Genomic DNA, 8,303 nt, shown 5'->3' with positions numbered 1-8,303 from the left:
ATAAAAAAATAATAATTCCCGTGCAGTCTCAATGGCGGGATGCGGGCCGGCCCGGCGGACGAGTGTGGCCGGGGAAGAGGCCTCTTGGCCGGGGTGAATATGTTGGAACGCGGCGCGCGTAAATAGAAGCGGCTGGAGGTACCGGGGGCGAAGCCCGCCCCGGGCCGGCGGCCGAGGTAAAAAAAATAATAATCCCCGTACAGTCTCAATGGCGGGGTGCGGGCCGGCCCGGCGGCGAGTGCGGCGGGCAGCAGGCCTCTTGGACAGGTTGAGAGATAAAAAAATAATAATTCCCGTGCAGTCTCAATGGCGGGGTGCGGGCCGGGGAATAGGCCTCTTGGCCGGGGTGAATAGTGTTGGAACACGGCCCGCGGAAATAGTAGCGGCTGGAGGTACCGGGGGCGATGCCCGCCCCGGCCCGGCGGCCAAGTTAAAAAAATAAATAATCCCCGTTCAGTCTCAATGGCAGGGTGCGGGCCGGCCCGGCGGCGATTGCGGCGGGCAGCAGGCCTCTTGGACAGGTTGAGAGATAAAAAAATAATAATTCCCATGCAGTCTCAATGGCGGGGTGCGGGCCGGGGAATAGGCCTCTTGGCCGGGGTGAATAGTGTTGGAACACGGCCCGCGGAAATAGTAGCGGCTGGAGGTACCGGGGGCGATGCCCGCCCCGGGCCGGCGGCCAAGTTAAAAAAATAAATAATCCCCGTTCAGTCTCAATGGCAGGGTGCGGGCCGGCCCGGCGGCGATTGCGGCGGGCAGCAGGCCTCTTGGACAGGTTGAGAGATAAAAAAATAATAATTCCCGTGCAGTCTCAATGGCGGGGTGCGGGCCGGGGAATAGGCCTCTTGGCCGGGGTGAATAGTGTTGGAACACGGCCCGCGGAAATAGTAGCGGCTGGAGGTACCGGGGGCGATGCCCGCCCCGGGCCGGCGGCCAAGTTAAAAAAATAAATAATCCCCGTTCAGTCTCAATGGCAGGGTGCGGGCCGGCCCGGCGGCGAGTGCGGCGGGCAGCAGGCCTCTTGGACAGGTTGAGAGATAAAAAAATAATAATTCCCGTTCAGTCTCAATGGCGGGGTGCGGGCCGGCCCGGCGGCGATTGCGGCGGGCAGCAGGCCTCTTGGACAGGTTGAGAGATAAAAAAATAATAATTCCCATGCAGTCTCAATGGCGGGGTGCGGGCCGGGGAATAGGCCTCTTGGCCGGGGTGAATATGTTGGAACGCGGCGCGCGTAAATAGAAGCGGCTGGAGGTACCGGGGGCGAAGCCCGCCCCGGCCCGGAGGCCGAGTTAAAAAAAATAATAATCCCCGTTCAGTCTCAATGGCGGGGTGCGGGCCGGCCCGGCGGCGAGTGCGGCGGGCAGCAGGCCTCTTGGACAGGTTGAGAGATAAAACAATAATAATTCCCGTGCAGTCTCAATGGCGGGGTGCGGTCCGGCCCGGCGGACGAGTGTGGCCGGGGAAGAGGCCTCTTGGCCGGGGTGAATATGTTGGAACGCGGCGTGCGTAAATAGAAGCGGCTGGAGGTACCGGGGGCGAAGCCCGCCCCGGCCCGGAGGCCGAGTTAAAAAAAATAATAATCCCCGTTCAGTCTCAATGGCGGGGTGCGGGCCGGCCCGGCGGCGAGTGCGGCGGGCAGCAGGCCTCTTGGACAGGTTGAGAGATAAAAAAATAATAATTCCCATGCAGTCTCAATGGCGGGGTGCGGGCCGGGGAATAGGCCTCTTGGCCGGGGTGAATAGTGTTGGAACACGGCCCGCGGAAATAGTAGCGGCTGGAGGTACCGGGGGCGATGCCCGCCCCGGGCCGGCAGCCAAGTTAAAAAAATAAATAATCCCCGTTCAGTCTCAATGGCAGGGTGCGGGCCGGCCCGGCGGCGATTGCGGCGGGCAGCAGGCCTCTTGGACAGGTTGAGAGATATAAAAATAATAATTCCCGTGCAGTCTCAATGGCGGGGTGCGGGCCGGCCCGGCGGACGAGTGTGGCCGGGGAAGAGGCCTCTTGGCCGGGGTGAATATGTTGGAACGCGGCGCGCGTAAATAGAAGCGGCTGGAGGTACCGGGGGCGATGCCCGCCCCGGGCCGGCAGCCAAGTTAAAAAAATAAATAATCCCCGTTCAGTCTCAATGGCAGGGTGCGGGCCGGCCCGGCGGCGATTGCGGCGGGCAGCAGGCCTCTTGGACAGGTTGAGAGATAAAAAAATAATAATTCCCATGCAGTCTCAATGGCGGGGTGCGGGCCGGGGAATAGGCCTCTTGGCCGGGGTGAATAGTGTTGGAACACGGCCCGCGGAAATAGTAGCGGCTGGAGGTACCGGGGGCGATGCCCGCCCCGGGCCGGCGGCCAAGTTAAAAAAATAAATAATCCCCGTTCAGTCTCAATGGCAGGGTGCGGGCCGGCCCGGCGGCGATTGCGGCGGGCAGCAGGCCTCTTGGACAGGTTGAGAGATAAAAAAATAATAATTCCCGTGCAGTCTCAATGGCGGGGTGCGGGCCGGGGAATAGGCCTCTTGGCCGGGGTGAATAGTGTTGGAACACGGCCCGCGGAAATAGTAGCGGCTGGAGGTACCGGGGGCGATGCCCGCCCCGGGCCGGCGGCCAAGTTAAAAAAATAAATAATCCCCGTTCAGTCTCAATGGCAGGGTGCGGGCCGGCCCGGCGGCGAGTGCGGCGGGCAGCAGGCCTCTTGGACAGGTTGAGAGATAAAAAAATAATAATTCCCGTTCAGTCTCAATGGCGGGGTGCGGGCCGGCCCGGCGGCGATTGCGGCGGGCAGCAGGCCTCTTGGACAGGTTGAGAGATAAAAAAATAATAATTCCCATGCAGTCTCAATGGCGGGGTGCGGGCCGGGGAATAGGCCTCTTGGCCGGGGTGAATATGTTGGAACGCGGCGCGCGTAAATAGAAGCGGCTGGAGGTACCGGGGGCGAAGCCCGCCCCGGCCCGGAGGCCGAGTTAAAAAAAATAATAATCCCCGTTCAGTCTCAATGGCGGGGTGCGGGCCGGCCCGGCGGCGAGTGCGGCGGGCAGCAGGCCTCTTGGACAGGTTGAGAGATAAAACAATAATAATTCCCGTGCAGTCTCAATGGCGGGGTGCGGTCCGGCCCGGCGGACGAGTGTGGCCGGGGAAGAGGCCTCTTGGCCGGGGTGAATATGTTGGAACGCGGCGCGCGTAAATAGAAGCGGCTGGAGGTACCGGGGGCGAAGCCCGCCCCGGCCCGGAGGCCGAGTTAAAAAAAATAATAATCCCCGTTCAGTCTCAATGGCGGGGTGCGGGCCGGCCCGGCGGCGAGTGCGGCGGGCAGCAGGCCTCTTGGACAGGTTGAGAGATAAAAAAATAATAATTCCCATGCAGTCTCAATGGCGGGGTGCGGGCCGGGGAATAGGCCTCTTGGCCGGGGTGAATAGTGTTGGAACACGGCCCGCGGAAATAGTAGCGGCTGGAGGTACCGCGGGCGATGCCCGCCCCGGGCCGGCAGCCAAGTTAAAAAAATAAATAATCCCCGTTCAGTCTCAATGGCAGGGTGCGGGCCGGCCCGGCGGCGATTGCGGCGGGCAGCAGGCCTCTTGGACAGGTTGAGAGATATAAAAATAATAATTCCCGTGCAGTCTCAATGGCGGGGTGCGGGCCGGCCCGGCGGACGAGTGTGGCCGGGGAAGAGGCCTCTTGGCCGGGGTGAATATGTTGGAACGCGGCGCGCGTAAATAGAAGCGGCTGGAGGTACCGGGGGCGAAGCCCGCCCCGGCCCGGAGGCCGAGTTAAAAAAAATAATAATCCCCGTTCAGTCTCAATGGCGGGGTGCGGGCCGGCCCGGCGGCGAGTGCGGCGGGCAGCAGGCCTCTTGGACAGGTTGAGAGATAAAACAATAATAATTCCCGTGCAGTCTCAATGGCGGGGTGCGGGCCGGCCCGGCGGACGAGTGTGGCCGGAGAAGAGGCCTCTTGGCCGGGGTGAATATGTTGGAACGCGGCGCGCGTAAATAGAAGCGGCTGGAGGTACCGGGGGCGATGCCCGCCCCGGGCCGGCGGCCAAGTTAAAAAAATAAATAATCCCCGTTCAGTCTCAATGGCAGGGTGCGGGCCGGCCCGGCGGCGATTGCGGCGGGCAGCAGGCCTCTTGGACAGGTTGAGAGATAAAAAAATAATAATTCCCATGCAGTCTCAATGGCGGGGTGCGGGCCGGGGAATAGGCCTCTTGGCCGGGGTGAATATGTTGGAACGCGGCGCGCGTAAATAGAAGCGGCTGGAGGTACCGGGGGCGAAGCCCGCCCCGGCCCGGAGGCCGAGTTAAAAAAAATAATAATCCCCGTTCAGTCTCAATGGCGGGGTGCGGGCCGGCCCGGCGGCGAGTGCGGCGGGCAGCAGGCCACTGGGACAGGTTGAGAGATAAAAAAATAATAATTCCCGTGCAGTCTCAATGGCGGGGTGCGGGCCGGGGAATAGGCCTCTTGGCCGGGGTGAATATGTTGGAACGCGGCGCGCGTAAATAGAAGCGGCTGGAGGTACCGGGGGCGAAGCCCGCCCCGGCCCGGAGGCCGAGTTAAAAAAAATAATAATCCCCGTTCAGTCTCAATGGCGGGGTGCGGGCCGGCCCGGCGGCGAGTGCGGCGGGCAGCAGGCCTCTTGGACAGGTTGAGAGATAAAAAAATAATAATTCCCGTGCAGTCTCAATGGCGGGGTGCAGGCCGGGGAATAGGCCTCTTGGCCGGGGTGAATAGTGTTGGAACACGGCCCGCGGAAATAGTAGCGGCTGGAGGTACCGGGGGCGATGCCCGCCCCGGCCCGGCGGCCAAGTTAAAAAAATAAATAATCCCGTTCAGTCTCAATGGCAGGGTGCGGGCCGGCCCGGCGGCGATTGCGGCGGGCAGCAGGCCTCTTGGACAGGTTGAGAGATAAAAAAATAATAATTCCCATGCAGTCTCAATGGCGGGGTGCGGGCCGGGCAATAGGCCTCTTGGCCGGGGTGAATATGTTGGAACGCGGCGCGCGTAAATAGAAGCGGCTGGAGGTACCGGGGGCGAAGCCCGCCCCGGCCCGGAGGCCGAGTTAAAAAAAATAATAATCCCCGTTCAGTCTCAATGGCGGGGTGCGGGCCGGCCCGGCGGCGAGTGCGGCGGGCAGCAGGCCTCTTGGACAGGTTGAGAGATAAAAAAATAATAATTCCCGTGCAATCTCAATGGCGGGGTGCGGGCCGGGGAATAGGCCTCTTGGCCGGGGTGAATAGTGTTGGAACACGGCCCGCGGAAATAGTAGCGGCTGGAGGTACCGGGGGATATGCCCGCCCCGGCCCGGCGGCCAAGTTAAAAAAATAAATAATCCCCGTTCAGTCTCAATGGCAGGGTGCGGGCCGGCCCGGCGGCGATTGCGGCGGGCAGCAGGCCTCTTGGACAGGTTGAGAGATAAAAAAATAATAATTCCCATGCAGTCTCAATGGCGGGGTGCGGGCCGGGGAATAGGCCTCTTGGCCGGGGTGAATAGTGTTGGAACACGGCCCGCGGAAATAGTAGCGGCTGGAGGTACGGGGGGCGATGCCCGCCCCGGCCCGGCGGCCAAGTTAAAAAAATAAATAATCCCCTTCAGTCTCAATGGCAGGGTGCGGGCCGGCCCGGCGGCGAGTGCGGCGGGCAGCAGGCCTCTTGGACAGGTTGAGAGATAAAAAAATAATAATTCCCGTTCAGTCTCAATGGCAGGGTGCGGGCCGGCCCGGCGGCAATTGCGGCGGGCAGCAGGCCTCTTGGACAGGTTGAGAGATAAAAAAATAATAATTCCCATGCAGTCTCAATGGCGGGGTGCGGGCCGGGGAATAGGCCTCTTGGCCGGGGTGAATATGTTGGAACGCGGCGCGCGTAAATAGAAGCGGCTGGAGGTACCGGGGGCGAAGCCCGCCCCGGCCCGGAGGCCGAGGTAAAAAAAATAATAATCCCCGTTCAGTCTCAATGGCGGGGTGCGGGCCGGCCCGGCGGCGAGTGCGGCGGGCAGCAGGCCTCTTGGACAGGTTGAGAGATAAAAAAATAATAATTCCCGTGCAGTCTCAATGGCGGGGTGCGGGCCGGGGAATAGGCCTCTTGGTCGGGGTGAATAGTGTTGGAACACGGCCCGCGGAAATAGTAGCGGCTGGAGGTACCGGGGGCGATGCCCGCCCCGGCCCGGCGGCCAAGTTAAAAAAATAAATAATCCCGTTCAGTCTCAATGGCAGGGTGCGGGCCGGCCCGGCGGCGATTGCGGCGGGCAGCAGGCCTCTTGGACAGGTTGAGAGATAAAAAAATAATAATTCCCATGCAGTCTCAATGGCGGGGTGCGGGCCGGGGAATAGGCCTCTTGGCCGGGGTGAATATGTTGGAACGCGACGCGCGTAAATAGAAGCGGCTGGAGGTACCGGGGGCGAAGCCCGCCCAGGCCCGGAGGCCGAGTTAAAAAAAATAATAATCCCCGTTCAGTCTCAATGGCAGGGTGCGGGCCGGCCCGGCGGCGATTGCGGCGGGCAGCAGGCCTCTTGGACAGGTTGAGAGATAAAAAAATAATAATTCCCATGCAGTCTCAATGGCGGGGTGCGGGCCGGGGAATAGGCCTCTTGGCCGGGGTGAATAGTGTTGGAACACGGCCCGCGGAAATAGTAGCGGCTGGAGGTACCGGGGGCGATGCCCGCCCCGGCCCGGCGGCCAAGTTAAAAAAATAAATAATCCCCGTTCAGCCTCAATGGCAGGGTGCGGGCCGGCCCGGCGGCGATTGCGGCGGGCAGCAGGCCTCTTGGACAGGTTGAGAGATAAAAAAATAATAATTCCCGTGCAGTCTCAATGGCGGGATGCGGGCCGGCCCGGCGGACGAGTGTGGCCGGGGAAGAGGCCTCTTGGCCGGGGTGAATATGTTGGAACGCGGCGCGCGTAAATAGAAGCGGCTGGAGGTACCGGGGGCGAAGCCCGCCCCGGCCCGGCGGCCGAGTTAAAAAAAATAATAATCCCCGTACAGTCTCAATGGCGGGGTGCGGGCCGGCCCGGCGGCGAGTGCGGCGGGCAGCAGGCCTCTTGGACAGGTTGAGAGATAAAAAAATAATAATTCCCGTGCAGTCTCAATGGCGGGGTGCGGGCCGGGGAATAGGCCTCTTGGCCGGGGTGAATAGTGTTGGAACACGGCCCGCGGAAATAGTAGCGGCTGGAGGTACCGGGGGCGATGCCCGCCCCGGCCCGGCGGCCAAGTTAAAAAAATAAATAATCCCCGTTCAGTCTCAATGGCAGGGTGCGGGCCGGCCCGGCGGCGATTGCGGCGGGCAGCAGGCCTCTTGGACAGGTTGAGAGATAAAAAAATAATAATTCCCATGCAGTCTCAATGGCGGGGTGCGGGCCGGGGAATAGGCCTCTTGGCCGGGGTGAATAGTGTTGGAACACGGCCCGCGGAAATAGTAGCGGCTGGAGGTACCGGGGGCGATGCCCGCCCCGGCCCGGCGGCCAAGTTAAAAAAATAAATAATCCCCGTTCAGTCTCAATGGCAGGGTGCGGGCCGGCCCGGCGGCGATTGCGGCGGGCAGCAGGCCTCTTGGACAGGTTGAGAGATATAAAAATAATAATTCCCGTGAAGTCTCAACGGCGGGGTGCAGGCCGGCCCGGCGGACGAGTGTGGCCGGGGAATAGGCCTCTTGGCCGGGGTGAATATGTTGGAACGCGGCGCGCGTAAATAGAAGCGGCTGGAGGTACCGGGGGCGAAGCCCGCCCCGGCCCGGAGGCCGAGTTAAAAAAAATAATAATCCCCGTTCAGTCTCAATGGCGGGGTGCGGGCCGGCCCGGCGGCGAGTGCGGCGGGCAGCAGGCCTCTTGGACAGGTTGAGAGATAAAAAAATAATAATTCCCGTGCAGTCTGAATGGCGGGGTGCGGGCCGGGGAATAGGCCTCTTGGCCGGGGTGAATAGTGTTGGAACACGGCCCGCGGAAATAGTAGCGGCTGGAGGTACCGGGGCGATGCCCTCCCCGGCCCGGCGGCCAAGTTAAAAAAATAAATAATCCCCGTTCAGTCTCAATGGCAGGGTGCGGGCCGGCCCGGCGGCGATTGCGGCGGGCAGCAGGCCTCTTGGACAGGTTGAGAGATAAAAAAATAATAATTCCCGTGCAGTCTCAATGGCGGGGTGCGGGCCGGGGAATAGGCCTCTTGGCCGGGGTGAATAGTGTTGGAACACGGCCTGCGGAAATAGTAGCGGCTGGAGGTACCGGGGGCGATGCCCGCCCCGGGCCGGCGGCCAAGTTAAAAAAATAAATAATCCCCGTTCAGTCTCAATGGCAGGGTGCGGGCCGGCCCGGCGGCGAGTGCGGCGGGCAGCA

The sequence above is a fragment of the Hippocampus zosterae genome, chromosome 17 (assembly GCF_025434085.1).
Source record: "Hippocampus zosterae strain Florida chromosome 17, ASM2543408v3, whole genome shotgun sequence".
NCBI lineage: Eukaryota > Metazoa > Chordata > Actinopteri > Syngnathiformes > Syngnathidae > Hippocampus > Hippocampus zosterae.
This window is presented reverse-complemented; position numbering follows the sequence as displayed.